The sequence below is a fragment of the Salmo trutta genome, chromosome 16 (genome assembly GCF_901001165.1).
Source record: "Salmo trutta chromosome 16, fSalTru1.1, whole genome shotgun sequence".
Lineage (NCBI taxonomy): Eukaryota > Metazoa > Chordata > Actinopteri > Salmoniformes > Salmonidae > Salmo > Salmo trutta.
Genome location: NC_042972.1, coordinates 21,649,275 through 21,670,459, shown reverse-complemented (window position 1 = coordinate 21,670,459; position 21,185 = coordinate 21,649,275). Strand labels below are relative to the sequence as shown.

Below are 21,185 nucleotides of genomic sequence, written 5' to 3'. Positions count from 1 at the left end.
CACTGAAAAAGAGGCCATATGGCCCAAAAACATTGTGAGGGACTGGGATAAGATGGTCGGGTAGACAGGCGTATGTTCAACACACACATAATGTACACTCACAGAAACAAAGAAGCACATATACAGCCAGTATGCTACTGGGGTTTGGGCACCTGCTTGTGTAAGTGGTAAACACAGTTTCTGGATTTGACTCTCGGATTGGAATCAAACACAAAGGATATGTGAGGTAATGGTGATGAAACATCTAGGATGTACTTACTCACTACCCTGGGGAGCAGGGTCAATTGGAGCAAAGCTGTAATGTTGGACTTGCTCGAGGTCAGATGTCAGCCATCAACATCCAAAAGCCATTCAGCACAGAGACTAGATAAGTTCTGACACCAGTCACGTCAGCAGAGAACAACACTGTTTAGAAAATGAAACAGCAGCACCTGGTGGTACAAAAAAAATATTATGAAATGTATGAAATGTATGCATTCACTACTGTAAGTCGCTCTGGATAAGAGCGTCTGCTAAATGACTAAAATGTGAAATGTAAAATGTAAAAAATGTAAATGGTGGTGAAACATGTGTACTGCAACACAGAGAGAAATCCCCATCCACAATAAGATCACAAGACCAAAAACCACTCGACCCTGGTAGTTGCCAAATTCCAAATGAACTCCTAGTCCCTACTCACTATGCGTATAGATCTGAATTGATTTGGTAGGTGTTAGCTCCACCTTGCTCTCTGACAAACCAAGTGGAGCTACTGTTGCTACAGACTTTATAGACTGACATGACCTATAGGAACTTGTGATTGATTTGGACTCTTACATGTCTTTAAAGCCTGACAGCACATCTGCCACTGTCTCCAAATTATCACACGCATCTCTCCTTCTGTTGTTAATCAGAGGAAACCCACAGCCCGCCGCCAAACAGACGGCATCCGAATCCAAGGGTTCGATTTCCCTTCATGACGAGGCATTGTGTGTGTGTGTGTGTGTGTGTGTGTGTATTCATATGTGCAAGTGTCCTTTTAGCCTGTAGGCTAAGAGAAGGACTGACAGAATGTATCCATAAAGGGGTTGATGACAGATCCATGTCCCCAAACTAAAGACGGTCTCTCCACAGCTAGAAGAGAGCCCAGCTCCAGTTCACAGTCCTGGCTGGCTACCATTCAAACCTGGCATCTTTCATTCATAACAGAAATAATATGGCAGCAGATCAGTTGAGTTGAAAAGCAGGGAATGTAGTCTTATTCTGATGGATCTGTATGTATGTTTGCACAAAACTAGAAGCTTTGTATGTGGTCAGACGAAATTAGTGGGGACAGAATCTTCTCTAGCCTACAGACATAATGTTGAACTCAAATCTCTTCCTGACTTTTTTACTGGACTGATGTCTAAGTAATTCAGTTAGTTCAGACCAGGATCCTTAGTCCCTTACTTTCGGAGTCCCAATTCAGACCAGGATCCTTCCTTAATAGACAAAAAGCAAAATGTTGGCATCTTATTAGATAAAGATATTATCATGTTTATTCCGTCTGTCTGTCTGTTGTAAGGGCTATAGAGGGAAACATCTGTCTACTAATGTTGCTATCTCCATTATGGTCCAAATCCATGCTCCTCTAGTAATTCTATTCAATAAGAATTTGTCAATACGCCAGTCAGTCAGTGAATGTGAAGGGGGTCTTAGTTATAGTTCCAGATGACATCTGCCCAGTTCTGCTGCTGTATTTAAGCTGTCCCAGAGACTGCCTGCTGGGAGTTTAGTTTATTAGGATCCCCATTAGCTACTGCATAGGCAGCAGCTACTCTTACTGGGGTCCACATAAGATGAACAGATACATGACAGATTACAGAACAGTAATAGACAAGAACAATATAAGATACTCCATCAAAGGATACGTTTTCATATTTACCACCAAATCTTATGATGTAAATGGCATGTTATAGAATGTTCCAGACACCTTTTTGTGATTTCACATTTTTGAAAAACCTACTCCAAACAGCAAATCACTTCCTCGTCCTCGTTGTGTAGGGGCCCCAAAAAAACTTGAACAAAGGCTCCAAAAACACCCAAATACATCCTTTTAGAAAGGCAAAGCTCTCAGTATAGTGATGCAGGTCTTTAGATGTTGTACACATGAAATTGTGACATTCCGAACTTTATCCCCAATGGAATATTCCGTTTTGCGCGACTCTAGCCATTTCCCTTATCCAGCTGTTCCATTGTGTAGCCTGCTGCTACAGGTAACTGTCAAAATAAAGGACATTTTTAAGGTTAGGGTTAAGTTTAGGCATTAACTCCAAATCTTATGCTTTGGCATTATTAACTCTGAATGGTTAAGGTAAGGGTTAAGGTTTGGAACAGGCTTTAAAAATAAAATCACAAAAACAATTTTCTATTGCAACCTTTGGCACTTGAGGCAGATTTATACACCCATATGCCATCCCCAAATCCTTAGCAAAACCCAAACCTACATGAACATAACAAGGCTCACTGTTTCCCCTAGTGGCCGTTTTCCACATTATCTTCCGACGGCCACAGACATGGATGGAAGTCGAATACTTACATTTACATTTACGTCATTTAGCAGACGCTCTTATCCAGAGCGACTTACAAATTGGTGCATTCACCTTATGATATCCAGTGGAACAACCACTTTACAATAGTACATCTATATCTTTGGGGGGGGGAGGGTTAGAAGGATTACTTAATCCTATCCCACGTATTCCTTAAAGAGGTGGGGTTTCAGGTGTCTCCGGAAGGTGGTGATTGACTCCGCATACTGACTTGTATCATGGGTGACCTGGCTGGCTGGCACACAAGGAGGATGAGGAAGTAATTTGCTGTTTGGGGTAAGTTTGTCAAAAACATGTGAAATCACAAAAAAGGTGTCTGGACCCTTCTATAACATCCAATTTACATAAAAAAATAGATTTGGTTGTAAAAAATGAAACATATCCTTAAATTCACAATAAATAAATAAAAAAAGTTATATATAGATGTCTCAAGTTGTAACGCCCTGTCCATAGAGAGGGTTTTTTGTTCTCTATTTTTGGTTAGGCCAGGGTGTGACATGGGTGGGAGTTCTAGGTTTCTTTTTCTATGCTGGTGGTTTTCTTTGTTTCGGCCGTGTATGGCTCTCAATCAGGAACAGGTGTAGCTCATTGTTGCTGATTGAGAGTCATACATAGGCAGCCTGTTTTGCCTTTGGGGTTTGTGGGTGAATGTTTTCTGTTTAGTTTGTATCCTGACAGAACTGTGGCTGGTCGTTTTTTGGTTTTGTTTTGTGTAGTGTTCATTCGGTCATTAAACCTTACAAGATGAACACATCCTCCGCTGCACCTTGGTCTCATTTCAACGACGGCCATTACACAAGTGTTGAGGGAGCGTGCAATTGGCATGCTGACTGCAGGAATGTCCAAAAGAGCTGTTACCAGAGTATTTAATGTTAATTTCTCTACCATAAGTAGCCTCCAACGTCGTTTTATTTGGCAGTATGTCCAACTGGCCTCACAACCGCAGACCACATGTAACCATGCCAGCCCAGGACCTCCACATCCTGTACTATTCACCTGCGAGATTGTCAGAGACCAGTCACCCATACAGCTGATGAAACTGAGGAGTATTTCTGTCTGTAATAAAGCTCTTTTGTGGGGAAAAACTCATTCTGATTGTCTGGACCTGGCTCCCCAGTCGGTGGGCCTCCCAGGCCCACCCATGGCTGTGCTCCTGCCCAGTCATGTGAAATCCATAGATTAGGGCCTCATGAATTTATTTCAATTGACTGATTTCCTTATATGAACTGTAACTCAGTCAAATTGTTGAAATTGTTGCATTTATATTTTTGCTCAGTATAGTTCTGTGTGTGCAGATAAAGCAGCAATCAGCAATAGAAACAACAACAAAGCGGCCTCCCTGCCCCTGGTAAAAAGATGAGGTATGGAGCTGGAGAAATGGATGCAAGGATTGACCATCCATGATATCAAAATTATAGTTTTAACCATGTTTTGAAGCTATATAGTGTTTGCTTATATTTTCTTTGTTTTCAAACATTGGTGTAAACAAGCGTATATTTGGGGTTCTGATGGGGTACAACAGTTGCCGCATTTCTAAGTAATATTCTTCAAGAATCAATGGGGATGGCCTCCCAAGTGGAGCAGCGGTCTATGGCACTGCATCGCAGTGCTAAAGGCGTCACTACAGACCCGGGTCTGATCCCGGGCGGTTTCACAACCGGCCGTGATCAGAAGTCCCATAGGGCGGCGTGCAACTGGCCCAGCGGCGTCCGGGTTAGGGGAGGGTTTGGCCGGGGGGACTTTACTTTGTTCATCGCGCTCTAGCGACTCCTTGTGGCGGGCCAGGTGCCTGCAGGCTGACCCCCGGTTGTCAGGTGAACGGTGTTAAGAAGCGGTTTGGCGGGCCATGTTGAGGAGGACGCATGACCGGACCTTCGCCTCCCGAGCCAGTTGGGGAGTTACAGCGATGACACAAGATCAAAATTGGATATGACAAAATTGGGGAGACAAAGTGGGGCAAAACTATAATAATCCATGTGTACATATCATTAATTTAGAAGTCCAAAAAGGGATGTAGTAACGGCTGATTGCCCCTTTAAGGGCAAGGCCAGCTGCTTTGTTTTGAGCCAGCTGCAGCTTTGCCAGGTCTTTCTTTACTATACCTTAACATATTACCAGACATTAATCAAGATGTATTTAAGACCCGTTTGTTGTTAATTACCCATTCTGACCCTGACTGTAACTCCTTGCTAAGAGTCTCAGTGCTGATGTGTAGAGTGTGCAATCATAATAGTCATTTTAGCTTCTTGTAAGACAAGTGGCAAATAATTTGTGAAGATAGAGAAGTGTGTGTGTGAGTGTATCACTACCTGGGCTGTGGCCTGTTGATAGCCTTACGTAAGGACTATAGATCGGAACGTCTGCCCCTTTGCCACTGAGAGGACAGATATTCCCCTCTATAGCCCTTGCATAAGGCCACAGCCCAGGTAGTGATACACACACGCACAGACCCAAGACAGAACAAGAGATCAAGCCTATCTGTTTTCTTCACTTCTAACTGACACCAGGTGAATGAAACTCGGCTAAAGTTATGTTGATTTCTACCACAATGTATGCCTATAACCATTAAATGTGTAGGCCTAGCTAATTTGTCTTTACAGAGAGGCCTGGCGGATGTATGAATCAGAATCAGAATGCTGAATAGAAGAGCTATGGGCCGCGCGTAGCTCGTTTGGTGACATGATTCAGATAACCAAACGGATCCCCTGAATTATCTCTGCATGACCAACCTCCAAAAAGACTCTCTGTTGCGACAACACTCACATTCACTTCGAGGAGTGCTATCATCCTCCCTATCTGTAGCATAATTTACAGTACCAGCCATCCCGCCCGCATCTGCCGGCCTAACAAAACAACCATGCTGACAACCATTAAATTGCTAGTTTGTCTCCTTCAATATTGTATCAAACATCACAACTACCTATAAAGACATAAATGTGACTGGTGTGTGGAAATAAACGACTGTATACTGACCCTGTTTATAATTTGCGCAGAGCAGCAAAAAAAGAACCCACCGCAGCATCATCCATCCATGCGCAGCGCATTAGGCTCGGCTCCGCAACGTGAGAAGGCTACACCCGGTCAAGAACGACTGCAGATGGCTTTACCGAAAACATCTACCATCTTTACCGAAGCGGCGGCATCCCTTCACAGCATAATTTAATCTTGACATTTTCAAATATTCATAAACCCGTTAGCCACTAGACAATATGACACTACCCGATGCGAAGGTATGACCTATTATTAGAAGCCTGTTAGAGGAATGCTGTTGTTTACTTACCTGCGTGCCTGTGGCGTGACCGCAGATATTTCGCTGTTCCCTCTCTTTTCTCCGCTGTGTGTGTCAGCTCTGCAGTAGCATGTGTGTAAGTGTGTGCCTGTGCTCGTTATTTCGTGTAATGCGGTACAGGACTCTCTCTCTCCCTGTTCCTCCTCTCTCGCTATCCGTGAAGCCGCAATCACATCTTCGGCTGGTGCGCGCTCCCGGTCAGTGGGTCGATGTGAGTGGGTAGCGCGGGACAGGTGTTGAGGTGCGGGGAAGGGGGAAAGAGACGTTGACTGGTGACAGTAAAGACTGCTGGTGCGGTGCTATTTATTTAAGGAGAGGTGGAAGTTACAGTGGAGTTATTGTTTTCTGGAATAACTAATATGTATTGAGTTACAGACAGAGAGCTGTGGATTACTTCATGCAGCCATATCTGTTCCCTCATTGGCTCAAACCCATTCTATCTCTCACAAAGCTCCTCCGTCAAAAACACAGTGTGGCACATCTCAGTGTGAGTGAGTGTGTGTGTGCGTTCGAAGGAGAGAGAAAACCACAGATATGACTAGTATCAAACTTGGGTCTTCTCCTCAGCTCAGGACCACATTAGCCCACTGACCTGAAGCCAAGCTGTTAGCTCTGAGAGTGGGAACTAACACAATTCTTCATGCCTTAGTACTCATCACACGGACGCACTTCACTTAACCAACTCCAGTACACAGAATATATTTACATACAGTATGTATTTATATATTTCGATTTTTACATTAAGGACATTCCTTTTTTTAAGTGAGGCGAAAAAATAAAATATTTAGACTTTTTTATTTTTATTTGAACCCCTTGCAAAAGTACTAAACAATCTTAGTACAACACCTTACCTAGAGATTTGGAACTTTAAGTATAATGGTAAATTCAGTTTGAATCCTGGTCAGGGTATATTATTCAGAGGCATAGTTCTGCCATTTTTAATCGTTTATGTGCGAGCTGAAATATATAGCAGTGTACTAAAGTAATGAGACCTGTTCTTACTGTAATGAACTGCTTTAGCTTATATTCAGCTTGAATTCTACAGTTAACACATATCGCAGTAAAATACAAATCACTTTAGACAGCTGAAGCAAGTGCACAAATTCTCTTCAGGAAATGTACTTTTTCTAGTTTAGTCATATTTATCTTACCTTAGAAGTGTTTACTTTGCAGGCTAACAAGCATCTATTGAGTTGCAATGTTCCATATATTGACTGCCCAAATCAACTTGAAGTATCTATAAAACAAGTTTTGCTGCCACATAAATCAAAGGGAAGGCTACTTGCTAATATTATTTCCTAAAATTACTGTTTGCATTTTACAAATGATTATTTTGATTCACATGATCCGATTCACCATGATTAAACCAAATCCCTATTACTACAATGGCAAAGTGAATCGTTCCTTTCATTGAAAATAATATTTTTTACCTCTTTTTTTTGGTGGATGTGAAGCGGGTCATCCGTTAAACAGTAAATCAACTTTGTATGGCCTAACCGACATTGACACACAGTGTTAGCGGTGGCTGGGGGCAGACAGAGAATTACCCTTCCCCTCCATCCTCCCCATCTTTCAAGAACTCCAAATCTGCCTTTCTTGATTATGGTGGCAGCCATGGGGGGCTCCTGGTGGAGCTTTAAGCCCTAAAAGCTTTCGCTACTGGAGGCCTTTGGTATGTCATTAATTTGATACCCCTTACAAAGGATGGGTCTCTTTCGCTCTCTCTCTCTCTCTCTCTCTCTCTCTCTCTCTCTCTCTCTCTCTCTCTCTCTCTCTCTCAATTTAAAGGGCTTTATTGGCATGGGAAACATATATTTACATTGTCAAAGCAAGTGAAATATATAATAAACAAAAGTGAAATGAACAGTAAACATTACATTCACAAAAGTTCAAAAAGATTAAAAACGTTTCTCTCTCTCTCATCTATCTCCTGCTTTTGCTTTCTCCCTCTCTTGCTATCTTTCTCCTATCTCAGTCTCTTTCTCTCTCTATCATTCTGACACCTCAAATAGGAAAATGTGAAGAAATCCAGCTGAACGCAAATTAAAAAAGTGAGGCACAGAAGAAAGAGTCTGTTCTGATGTTTAATTATTCTCAAAGTTCATCTGAGCTATATGTTGATGTTGAACTGGTAATGTTAGAAAGGTAGACGGGGAGAAATAGAGAGGAGGAGGTGAGGAAAAGGAGATGGAGAGGTAGCGAGAAGGAGCGATAGAGAGGGGGAGGAGAGGGAGAGATAGAGAGGGTGTCATGGGTGGGATACATTGAGAGTGAAAGGAAAAGCTGACAGAGAGGAGTTGTTGGATCAGACTTTAAGACCTACTTTTACTCACTGGTTTCCTCAACATCTGTACAGTAGCTATAGAACAGTATGTGGTCTCCTTATCTCCCCATATGTGATGGGGTTTACACCCCCTCATGCTTCTTGACTTAAACTGCTAAATCCTAAACCCAAAATAGAAATATTTGCAAACATGAGTCTTTCTCTCTCTCTCTCTCTCTCTCTCTCTGTGTGTGTGTGTGTGTGTGTGTGTGTGTGTGTGTGTGTGTGTGTTTGGGGGTCTTATTGTAATTTCAAACGTGAACTCTATATGTTGAAGAAGGGAGCTCATCTAAATGAAGATGTTACCATAGGCTTTGCTATACACACCCAGGTCTGTCTTTCAAATGCATGCGTAGAGGACTAAGTGGACACATACGTAATAATATTGTGTATCTAGTGTACAGTGGGGGAAAAAAGTATTTGATCCCCTGCTGATTTTGTACGTTTGCCCATTTACAAAGAAATGATCAGTCTATAATTTTAATGGTATGTTTATTTGAACAGTGAGAGACAGAATAACAACAAAAATATCCAGAAAAACGCATGTCAAAAGTGTTATAAAATGATTTGCATTTTAATGAGGGAAATAAGTATTTGACCCCTCTGCAAAACATGACTTAGTACTTGGTGGCAAAACCCTTGTTGGCAATCACAGAGGTCAGACGTTTCTTGTAGTTGGCCACCAGGTTTGCACACATCTCAGGAGGGATTTTGTCCCACTCCTCTTTGCAGATCTTCTCCAAGTCATTAAGGTTTCGAGGCTGACGTTTGACAACTCGAACCTTCAGCTCCCTCCACAGATTTTCTATGGGATTAAGGTCTGGAGACTGGCTAGGCCACTCCAGGACCTTAATGTGCTTCTTCTTGAGCCAGTCCTTTGTTGCCTTGGCTGTGTGTTTTGGGTCATTGTCATGCTGGAATACCCATCCACAACCCATTTTCAATGCCCTGGCTGAGGGAAGGAGGTTCTCACCCAAGATTCGACAGTACATGGCCCCGTCAAATGATGCGGTGAAGTTGTCCTGTCCCCTTATCAGAAAAACACCCCCAAAGCACAATGTTTCCACCTCCATGTTTGACGGTGGAGATGGTGTTCTTGGGGTCATAGGCAGCATTCCTCCTCCAAACACGGCGAGATGAGTTGATGCCAAAGAGCTCCATTTTGGTCTCATCTGACCACAACACTTTCATCAGTTGTCCTCTGAATCATTCAGATGTTCATTGGCAAACTTCAGACGGGCATGTATATGTATCCTTGAGCAGGGGGACCTTGCGGACGCTGCAGGATGTCAGTCCTTCAAGGCATAGTGTGTTACCAATTGTTTTCTTGGTGACTATGGTCCCAGCTGCCTTGAGATCATTGACAAGATCCTCCCATGTAGTTCTGGGCTGATTCCTCACCATTCTCATGATCATTGCAACCCCACGAGGTGAGATCTTGCATGGAGCCCCAGGCCGAGGGATATTGACAGTTCTTTTGTGTTTCTTCCATTTGCGAATAATCGCACCAAATGTTGTCACCTTCTCACCAAGCTGCTTGGCGACGGTCTTGTAGCCCATTCCAGCCTTGTGTAGGTCTACAATCTTGTCCCTGACATCCTTGGAGAGCTCTTTGGTCTTGGCCATGGTGGAGAGTTTGGAATCTGATTGATTGATTGCTTCTGTGGACAGGTGTCTTTTTTTCAGGTAACAAGCTGCGGTTAGGAGCACCCCCTTTAAGAGTGTGCTCCTAATCTCAGCTCATTACCTGTATAAAAGACACCTGGGAGCCAGAAATCTTCCTGATTGAGAGGGGGTTCAAATACTTATTTCCCTCATTAAAATGCAAATCAATTTATAACATTTTTCACATGCGTTTTTCTGGACATTTTTGTTGTTATTCTGTCTCTCACTGTTCAAATAAACCTACCATTAAAATTATAGACTGATCCTTTCTTTATCAGTGGGCAAACGTACAAAATCAGCAGGGGATCAAATACTTTTATTCCCCCACTGTACATGTTTCCTGTTGAAGATTTGACTCCTTTCGGTTACCATTTTACTGCTCACTGGAAGTTCTTACAGTACCTCTGCATTCTATCAGGAATCAATGTAAGACCCAGATGCAGACATGTCGAATTGACAATGGTTTAATATTCCAACAGGGGCATGCAATAGACAGGTCAAGGCAGGAAGGGGTCAGTAAACCAGAGGTGGGGCAACGGTACCAGACGGCAGGCAGGCTCATGGTCAGGGTAAGCAGAGGTCAACAATCCAGAGGTGGGGCAAAAGTACAGGTTGGCAGGCAGGCTCAGGGTCAGGGGCAGGCAGAGTGGTCAGGCAGGCGGGCTCAGAGTCAGGACAGGCTAAGGTTAAAACCAGGAGGGCGAGAAAAAGAGAGACTGGGAAAAGCAGGAGCTGATAACAAAAACGCTGGTTGACTTGACAAGCAAGACGAACTGGCAACGGACAAACAGAGAACACAGGTATAAATACACAGGGGATAATGGGGAAGATGGGTGACATCTGGAGGGGGGTGGAGACAATCACAAGGACAGGTGAAACAGATCAGGGTGTGACACTTTCAAATGGTTAGTACTGTAGCTAAAGGACATTCAACATGCTGAACAGCCATTGACATAGTTGTGATGCTCTATGTGATAAATATAGAAATATTATATAAATGCGCTAAATAAACTCAGCAAAAAAGAAACGTCCCTTTTTCAGGACACTGCCTTTCAAAGTTAATTCGTAAAAATCCAAATAACTTCACAGATTTTAATTTTAAAGGGTTTAAACACTGTTTCCCAAGCTTGTTCAATGAACCATAAACAATTCATGAACATGCACCTGTGGAACGGTGATTAAGACACTAACAGTTTACAGATGGTAGGTAATTAAGGTCACTAAAGAGGCCTTTCTACTGACTCTGAAAAACACCAAAAGAAAGATGAGCAGGTCCCTGGTCATCTGCGTGAACGTGCCTTACGCATGCTGCAAGGAGGCATCAGGACTGCAGATGTGGCCAGGGCAATAAATTGCAATGTCCGTACTGTGAGACGCCTAAGACCGCGCTACAGGGAGACAAGACGGACAGATGATCGTCCTCGCAGTGGCAGACCACGTGTATCAACACCTGCACAGGATCCGTACATCCGAACATCACACCTGCGGGACAGGTACAGGATGGCAACAACAACTGCCTGAGTTACACCAGGAACGCATAATCCCTCCATCAATGCTCAGACTGTCCGCAATAGGCTGAGAGAGGCTGGACTGAGGGCTTCTAGGCCTGTTGTAAGGCAGGTCCTCACCAAACATCACCAGCAACAATGTCGCCTATGGGCACAAACCCACCGTCGCTGGACCAGACAGGACTGGCAAAAAGTGCTCTTCACTGACGAGTCGCGGTTTTGTCTCACCAGGGGTGATGGTCGGATTCGTGTTTATCGTCAAAGGAATGAGCGTAACAACGAGGCCTGTACTCTGGAGCTGGATCGATTTGGAGGTGGAGGGTCCGTCATGGTCTGGGGCGGTGTGTCACAGCATCATCGGACTGAGCTTGTTGTCATTGCAGGCAATCTCAACGCTGTGCGTTACAGGGAAGACATCCTCCTCCCTCATGTGGTACCCTTCCTGCAGACTCATCCTCCAGCATGACAATGCCACCAGCCATACTGTTCATTCTGTGCGTGATTTCCTGCAAGGCAGGAATGTCAGTGTTCTGCCATGGCCAGCGAAGAGCCCAGATCTCAATCCCATTAAGCACGTCTGGGACCTGTTGGATCAGAGAGTGAGGGCTAGGGCCATTCTCCCCAGAAATGTCTGGGAACTTGCAGGTAACTTGGTGGAAGAGTGGGGTAACATCTCACAGCAAGAACTGACAAATCTGGCGCAGTCCATGAGGAGGAGATGCACTGCAGTACTTAATGCAGCTGGTGGCCACACCAGATACTGACTGTTACTTTTGATTTTGATCCCCGCATCCCCTTTGTTCAGGGACACATTATTCCATTTCTCTTAGTCACATGGCTGTGGAACTTGTTCAGTTTATGTCTCAGTTATTGGATTTTCTTATGTTCATACAAATATTTACACATGTTAAGTTTGCTGAAAATAAACGCAGGTGACAGTGAGTGGACGTTTCTTTTTTTGCTGAGTTTATGTGATGACGTTCAAAAGTAACAGAGATTAACATGCACACATCCTAATCTAGAACCAGAATGGTAGATGGCAGAGTGGAGAAAAAAAACAGGTAGAATCCATCTGCTGATCAATTAAACCCACTCATCTATTTACTATTCAGCCCCTTTGATATTGTAAACATATTAAGTCCTTTAGAAATGTTTCATAAACAATCAGTATACTTTAGCTGTCAAATCTCAGGGTGTGAGATTATGTTATATCCACAGATCTGTTGAGAAATACAGATTTATTTGAGGAAAAAAATAGCTGTATCTATTAATAAAATTAAAAAATTGGATCACGTGTTGATTGTTTTGTATTGCTAGGTATTACTGCACTGTTGCTGCTAGAAACAGAAGCATTTCGCTGCACCTGCGATAACATCTTAAAATCTGTGCATGTGACCAATAAACTTTGCTTTGATTTTAAATACTGATTGATACACAATCTTATCCAGACCAATTTGTTACAGTATTATCCAAATTACAGTCAATATGTAACATCCTCAGAAATGTAAAAGAAAATAAGAAATAAAATAATTATGGGGTATTGTGTGTAGATTGAGGAGGGAAAAAACGATTTAATCCATTTTAGAATAAGGCTGTAACGTAACAAAATGTTGAAAAAGTCAAGGGGTCTGAACACTTTCCGAATGCACTGTAGACCGTGTCGGTTCATATCCGGCCCATGCTCTTCTGGCACAAACTTCTCTCCCATCTTTCCTGTATATCTCTACCCCCAAGAGATGACAGATTATTGCATGCCAGACTCTATCTTCACGCTGTGCCCAACAGCTTGAGGGTGAGGTTTGGACCAAAATAGTGGGCTGCACAGCTCTAGGTCTCGTGGCAACCACGCTCCTGCTGATTTTAATTGGATAACTATTTTGATCCTGAGGCCCAGATCAGTCCTGTTCTTCTCTTATTGGGTGTTAATAAGAGAGGAAGAAATATTGTGTCACGCAATATTGATATAAAGACTATTAATTTCCTCAATTGCTTCATATTACGTCAGAACACATCTAATTAACAACCCAAATAGCACTGTAACAGCAATCCAAATGCAACCTATATGTATATACGACGGATGAATTTACACAAGCTCTACCAAGAATACAGCAGTAGATACAGTGCCTGGTATTCAGACCCCTTAGATTTCTTCACATTTTATTGTCTTACAAACTGGGATTTAAATGGATTTCATTGTCATATTTGTTGTCAATAGTCCAAATAAAATACTCTGTAATGTCAAAGTGGAAGAACTTATTTTTTTTCAAGATAAAAAAAAATTCATAACTAAAATATAAGTATTCAGCCCCTTTGTTTAGGCAAGCTTAAATTAGTTCAGGAGTACAATTTGGCTTAACAAATCACATAATAAGTTACATGGACTCACTCTATCTGAAATAATAGGAGTTGACTAACCCTTCCTCAATGGCTGTGATGGGAGAAAACTGAGAATGGATCAACAACATTGTAGTGACTCCACAATAATGACCTAAATTACAGAATGAAAAGAAGAATACAAGTATACAGAGTAAAAATATTTCAAAACATGCATCTTGTATGCAAAAAGGCACTAAAGTAATAATGTCAGAGGAAAGCCCTACAAATAGACTCCTGCCACCTAAGTCATAGACTGTTCCTCCTGCTACCGTACTGCAAGCCCTACCGATGCACCAAGTGTGGAACTGTAACGCCCTGGCCATAGAGAGGGGTTTTTGTTCTTTATTTTGGTTAGACCAGGGTGTTACATTGGGTGGGCGTTCTATGTTTCTTTTTCTAGGTTGGTTTGTTTCATTGATTTTGGCGGTGTGGCTTCCAATCAGGCACAGCTGTAGTTTGTTGTTGCTGATTGGGAGTCACACATAAGTAGCCTGTTTTTCCTTTGGGTTTTTGTGGGTGATTGTGTCTGTGTAGTGTTTTCTGTTTTGTTCATTTTAGACCAGACAGGACTGTTTGCTGTCGTTGCTCTTTAGTGTTTTGTTTATAGTGGTTCATTTTATTAAATATTCAAAATGAATACACATCCTCCGCTGCACCTTGGTTTTATTACGACGACAGCCCTTACAGAATCACCCACCAAAAAACGGACCAAGCAGCGGAGGAAGGAGCAGCGCAAGGAGAAGAACCAGGAGAGGAGCTATCGGGAGTCGTGGAATTAGGAGGAATTGCTGGAAGGTAAAGGACCATGGGCTCAAGCTGCGGAGTATCGCCGCCCACAGTGGGAGATTGAGGCGGCGATAGCTGAGAGGCGCTGGTATGAAGCGAGGGAGCGCAACAGGCACAAGAGGCAGCCCCCCAAAATGTTTTGGGGGGGCACACAGGGAGTGTGGCAGTGCCATGCGAGTGCAGTCATCGAGCCAGGACGGATTGTGCCAGCTCAGCACGTCTGGTCTCCAGTGCGCCTTTTCGGTCCAGGTTATCCTGCACCGGCTCTGCGCACTGTGTCTCCAGGGCGCTGGGAGGGCCCAGTTCACCCAATGCCTGCGCTCCGCCCGTGCCGGGCCAAAGTGGGCATTCAGCCTGGAGTGTGGGTAAAGAGCCTACGTACAAGAACTCCAGTGCTCCCCCACAGCCCGGTTTATCCTGTGCCTCCTCCTCGGACCAGGCCTCCAGTGGGTCTCCCCATCCTGGTCAAGCCTGCACCTCCTCCACGGACCAAGTCTCCAGTGGGTCTCCCCAGCCTGGTGAGTTCAGTGCCTGCGCCCAGAGCCAGGCCTCCTTCATGTCTCCCCAGCCTGGTGAGTCCTGGGCCAGAGTCGCCAGAGTCGCCCGCCAGTCCAGAGCCGCCAGAGCCGCCCGCCAGTCCGGAGCCGCCAGAGCCGCCCGCCAGTCCGGAGCCGCCAGAGCCGCCCGCCAGTCCGGAGCCGCCAGAGCCGCCCGCCAGTCCGGAGCCGCAAGAGCCGCCCGCCAGTCCGGAGCCGCCAGAGCCGCCCACCAGTCCGGAGCCGCCAGAGCCGCCCGCCTGTCCGGAACCGCCCGCCTGTCCGGAGCCACCCGCCTGTCCGGAGAAGCCAGAGCCGCCCGCCTGTCCGGAGCAGCCAGAGCCGCCCGCCAGCCTGGTGAGTCCTGTGCCCAGGGCCAGGCCTCCTTCATGTCTCACCAGCCTGGTGAATCCTGGGCCAGAGCCGCCAGAGCCACCCGCCAGCCCGGAGCCGCCGGAGCCGCCAGAGCCGCCCGCCAGCCTGGTGAGTCCTGTGCCTGCGCCCAGGGCCAGGCCTCCTTCATGTCTCCCCAGCCTGGTGAATCCTGGGCCAGAGCCGCCCGCCCGCCCGGAGCCACCAGGGCCGCCCGCCAGCCCGGAGCCACCGGAGCCGCCAGGGTCGCCCGCCAACCGGGCGCAGCCAGGGTCGCCCACCAGCCGTGCGCAGTCAGGGTCGCGACGCCGAGGGTGAAGCGGAGGCCACATCCCGCACCTGAGCCGCCGCCGTAAGAAGGCCCACCCGGACCCTCCCCTTCAGAGTCAGGTTTTGCGGCTGGAGTCCGCACGTTTGGGGGGGTACTGTAACGCCCTGGCCATAGAGAGGGGTTTTTGTTCTTTATTTTGGTTAGGCCAGGGTGTTACATTGGGTGGGCGTTCTATGTTCCTTTTTCTAGGTTGGTTTGTTTCGTTGATTTTGGCCGTGTGGCTTCCAATCAGGCACAGCTGTAGTTTGTTGTTGCTGATTGGGAGTCACACATAAGTAGCCTGTTTTTGCTTTGGGTTTTTGTGGGTGATTGTTTCTGGCTAGTGTTTTCTGTTTTGTTCATTTTTGACCAGACAGGATTGTTTGCTGTCGTTGCTCTTTAGTGTTTTGTTTATAGTGGGTCATTTTATTAAATATTCAAAATGAATACACATCCTCCGCTGCACCTTGGTTTTATTACAACGACAGCCCTTACAGGAACCAACAGGACCCTGAATAGTTTCTCTCCTCAAGCCATAAGACTGATAAATTGTTAGTTACATAGTTAACCAAATAGCTACTCGGACTTTCTGCATTGACCCTTTTTGCACAAACTTTTTTGACTCATCACATACGCTGCTGCTACTGTTTACTATCTGTCCCTTTATATCTACCTCCATTACCTCATACCCCTGCACCCCTGCACAGACTCAGTACTGGTACCCCTGGTATATAACCAAGTTATTGTTACTCATCATGTATCTACTATTACTTGTATTATTATGTGTTTTACTTTTCTATTATTTCTCTATTTTCTTTCTCTCTGCATTGTTGAAAAGGGCTTGTAGGTAAGCATCTCACTGTGTTGGAATCTGACTAATTGACTTGAGCACGTTTTTATATGTTTGTAACTATATAAGTGGCCTAGCAGTAGTGCTCAATGTGTTATGGGTTAGAGGGAATGACCTATGTGCAATGGTATTTGGCAAGAGTGAAAGTAAACAGGGAGCCTGTCCATAAAGGGTGGGATAGGAGCCATGTGCTAGAGCTAAATTACTGTCCTATAACACTCATATCTTCATATGTTTTATATCTTTATATTTGTCAATATGTTTTATATCATTATATTCTCTTAATATGTTGTATATCATCATATTATCTTAGTATGAATAGATGGCTCATTTCTTAGAATAGAACAAAGTGTTCTCTCTGTGTATGTAAAGGATGTAGTGGACTGACTCTCTAACCTCAAGGCCTCTCCTGACTGTTAAGAAGGCCGGTGAGATGCGTGGAGGAGTACCAAGGTTCTGGCCTCAAGATAGAACAATAACGCCACCTACCCAGCCCTGATTGGGAAGAGGAGCCTAGTCGGAGGTTTAAATATGTGCTTGTGACTTCATGTCTTGTCTTTGCAGCTGTCTGACCCAGTGTGTTGTAATAAATCTAGTATGAGCTTTACTTGAGTCCGTCTGGATTATTGTATCAGAACATAGAACCTAACAACTGTTAGTTCACACATGTTGATTACAAAGCATCTGATGAATAACATTTCATTTGATATTTTGACCTAAATGCAAAGTCTTATGTTTGGGGGAAATCCAAAACAACACATCACTGAGTAACTGCCTCCTTATTTTCAAGCATTGTGATAGCTGCATCGTGGTATGGGTATGTTTGACATCAGAAAATACTGGGGAGTTTTTACAGGATAAAAAGAAACGGGATGGAGCTAAGCACCAGCAAAATCCTAAAGGAAAACCTGCTTCAGTCTGCTTTACACCAGAGACTGGGAGAGGAATTCACCTTTAGCATGACAATAACCTACAACACGAGGCCAAATCTACACTGGAATTGCTTACCAAGACGACCGTGAATGTTCCTGAGTGGCCAAGTTATAGTTTTGACTTAAATCTGCTTGGAAATCTATGGCAAAACTTGAAAATTGCTGTCTAGCCATGATCCCCAACATCTTGACAGAGCTTGAAGAATTTTGAAAAGAATAATGGGCAAATATTGCGCAATCCAGGTGTGCAAAGCTCTTATAGATGTAATGAATACTCAGGGAGAAAAATTTGTAGATTGACACGCAGAGTTGGGCAGGTGTTATTTCGCCTTCGCAGAAGGCAGAAATCGCGGTCACAGGCAGGCAATGGTCATACACAGGTAGGCAAACAGGCAGGTGAATCAAACTAGGACTGAAGGCTATAACTGGTTCTCACAAACGAGCTAAGAAAAGGCTTGGTAGAGTCAAAACGAACAATACCTCACAAAGGCTCATACAGAAGGAAGTAAATAAGGAGCTGTTGAGACCAGTTGAGTAACTAACACAGGTGAAATCAATGAACAAAAATTAAAGACAGGGCTACGTTCAAGAACACAATGAAACAGGGCTATGTTCAAGAACACAATGAAACAGAACACAAGGTTGACTAAGAAAATAAATACAGAACCTTACAATAGACATGCCAAAGATGTTTCTAATATGTATTGACTCAGGTGAGCAGAATACTTATGCAGCAAATATATTTTAGTTATGAAGAAACTATTATCTTTAAAAATACATATAATCTTTCTTCCACTTTGACAATACTGAATATTTTGTGTGGATTGTTGACCAAAAATGTCAATAAAATCAGTTTTAGGGCCTCCCGCAACAGAGCCTGGACTCGGACCAGAATCTCTAGTGGCACAGTTAGCAATGTGATGCAGTGCCTTAGACCACTGCACTACTAGAGATCCTGGTTTGAGTCCAGGCTCTGTCGCAGCCGGCCGCAACCGTTAGAGCCATGGGGCAGCGCACAATTGGCCCAGCATCGTCTGGGTTAGGGGAGGGTTTGGCCGGCAGGGATGTTCTTGTCCCATCGCACACTAGCGACTCCTGTTTAGTGCAGTAAGTCGTGGTTCAATATACTGGTTTGGGTTGTGTATTTATTGTTGTGTCTTAGATGACTTTTGTTTTCACTTTGTCTTGCCTTTTTCCAGTAGAATGTAAGAAAACTATGTCTCCTCGACTGATTCATCTAAACCCCCCAAACACGTTAACATGTCAGTTTGCTTTGCTTTTATTTGAGGCATTTTTGTGATATTCTCTATAGCATTTCACATGTTTCGCTGAGCCTTGTATGCAGTCAGTGGAGGACATTCTCTCCAACAACATGAAGGACTTAATTGGCCAGTCAGTCTTTTGATTAGCACGGACAATATTAATGTGTTCCTCTCCTCTCCACTAGAGAGTACAAGCACTGGTCAGAGAGGCTTGCTGATCCCTCCTGCCAACTCTAAATAGCATGTTTCAGGAAAGAGCTCCACATGGGAAATTATACAATTACATCACTGCAGATTTAGACAGATGTCTCATAATATGTCTGAGATGTAATCATTCTCCACCTAATGCATTTAGAGAAGAAAAATGATCTCAAATGCGTACATTGTAGATGTTTTTGTGGTAATGTGGAATGACTCTCAAGCACACAATGGTTACAACTACTACTACCACTAATATTATTAATACATTCACAGTAAGAATTAAACAATAATAATTGTACGCATTTGTAAAATTCTGTGGTCGCTACAGTATATCCCTGTCTGTCTTTTCATTTTTTACATTTTAGTCATTTAGCAGACGCTCTTATCCAGAGTGACTTACAGTGGTGAATGCATACATTTCATAAAAATTTACTCCCGTACTGGTCCCCCATGGGAAGCAAACCCACAACCCTGGCATTGAAAACACCGTGCTCTACCAACTGAGCCGCACGGGACTGTGTGGCTCATGCATTTTCAGATAAAAGCATGTACTTGAAGGGATTACAACAGTATTTAGCTTTTTTTCTGCCCCTTGCCTGTCTGACTGCAGACAGGATTAGTTGTAAAATACAAATGCTAAGACATATTTTTCACTGCTATTAGCATAGACTATTCGTCACCGATTAACTCTTTGTTAATCCGTCCTCAAGCAACAATGTCTTGTCCAATAACTGGGAGCATTATTGCAGAGAGGAGATGTCTTCAGAGAACATACCTGACCATTTAACCTGGAGTTAAACTAAAGTAAACTGTGTCCTCTGAAGTGCCACCCCTTTCCTACAAATACCAGGCTCAGAACGGAGATGGAGACTAGAAAGGGATCTACACTCTATTGTTCTAAGATGGCCGGCTGTTTAAAAAAACATCTTTCCCTTTAATTGCTTCGAACATAAAACACAGAAAATCCCCCCGCTGCTCAGGGCTCCCAGCCTCCCAGAAGTAGGATTTTGGTCATGATAGATAGTTTACCTCTTTAAATGTGTTGTTGGATGCTAAGGCCAAACTATTTTAGTGAAGCTGGGAGGATAGAGAAGAGGACAGGGTTGGGGCTGTGCCCTGGCGCCAGTGGTATAGCCCGTTGACATTGTCATCGACTTAGACCCGGGCCGCCTGGCCACACAAACACCCCCTTGAGACGTCATTGTTATGGGAGACAGTGGGCAGCCACACTGTATGCGTCTCTATTGTGATTTTAAAATATGGTGCGTAATGTGATACAATTGTATGATGGTTTTAATAATGATAATTATGTCTTCCCAGCATATAGACTTTCTATGGTACATACCCCTTCCCTGTAGCTTCCTGTACTTGTGTAGGTCATCAGGAAGTTGAAATGGCCAAGGCTATCTGATTATTGGGTTGTATATTTATTACTGCACCATATTGATTAGGATATTTACACATACCGTATGTTTTAAGTTACTCAATTATAATATTTGGTCATTATAATTCAGCTGTTTGAAAGTCCAACATTGATGATTCCACATACTGTCTCAAGCCACAACAAATATTACAATAGTATATATTTTATGTTGATAACCATGAACTTGAAAGATGAGCAATTTCCATTTGTCCATTCTTTAGAAAATCCACAGACATACCATGAATGGATAATTTCATCATCGTAGACTCATTTTCCCAAGCAACCAGTGACCAGCCTAATATTTTGTCTGAATCCATCTGAACAGTATGAATAGAGATACATACTCATAAATGTTTTTGAATCACTTTCAGACTTATCAACTCCATATTGACAGCTGAAAGGTCACGATTCATAATAATATATGCCATTTAGCGTATGATTCCATTCAAAGCAACCTACAGCAGCAATGCACGCTGACGTGGTCGCCAGGTGTACGGTGCGGCTGGTCACGACTTCCGCCCAAGTCGGCTCCTCTCCTTGTTCGGGCGGCGTTCTGCGGTCGACGTCACCGGCTTTCTAGCCATCGCCGCTACATTTTTCATGTATCCATTGGTTTTGTCTTGTTCCCTGCACACCTGGTTTTCATTCCCCAATCAATTCATATGTATTTATTCCTCTGTTACCCATCATGTCTTTGTGTAGGATTTTTTTGTGTTACGTGTATTTTGATATTGTGGATATTGTTACGTGCATTACTTTTTGTCTATGTTCCGTGTTTTGGGCAC

General features: G+C 43.8%; 1 protein-coding gene across 3 annotated transcripts in view; it reads right to left on the bottom strand.

Moving 5' to 3' along the window:
* The window catches only part of LOC115150308 (neurofascin), a 171,122-nt gene extending 165,039 nt beyond the window's left edge, over positions 1-6,083 (bottom strand). The window contains exons 1-2 of one of the 3 annotated variants that reach the window (XM_029693459.1): positions 5,848-6,083; positions 260-431 (exon numbers count right to left, since the gene is read on the bottom strand). The gene's annotated coding sequence lies outside the window, so the exon portion shown is untranslated. Of the gene's footprint in view, positions 1-259; positions 432-1,984; positions 2,056-5,847 lie in introns of those variants that run through there. The other 2 variants (XM_029693460.1, XM_029693458.1) reach the window with 2 other exon arrangements.
* Between the last annotated feature and the right edge of the window lie 15,102 nt (positions 6,084-21,185).